Raw genomic sequence first — 337 nt, 5'->3', positions numbered from 1 at the left:
AAAAAAATCATGTTGATTTCCATTTCCTGTCCAATTTAAAGTGCCGAAAGAGTTAGTTCATTATGAAACCATGTAAGCAAGATATTTTATGACTTTAATCATTTTTAAGACTTAAATGTAATCTTGAAGATATTTAACTATATCCTAGTATCAACAAAACCACTTTTTATGTCTTTGTGACAACATCTACAAAGTTACAATGCTCAAAGTTCAAAGCAAAGGGAGATATTTTCTTTTACAGAAATAGCTTTTTAAGGACTACAACAAATGGCTGGTAGGGACTACAATAAGCTTCACTGGTTAGTGACATCACTAACCCTAAAATTTACATTAACCC

Source organism: Rhinichthys klamathensis, unplaced genomic scaffold (assembly GCF_029890125.1).
Source record: "Rhinichthys klamathensis goyatoka isolate OS25496 unplaced genomic scaffold, OSU_Roscu_1.1 h1tg000069l_1, whole genome shotgun sequence".
Lineage (NCBI taxonomy): Eukaryota > Metazoa > Chordata > Actinopteri > Cypriniformes > Leuciscidae > Rhinichthys > Rhinichthys klamathensis.
This window is presented reverse-complemented; position numbering follows the sequence as displayed.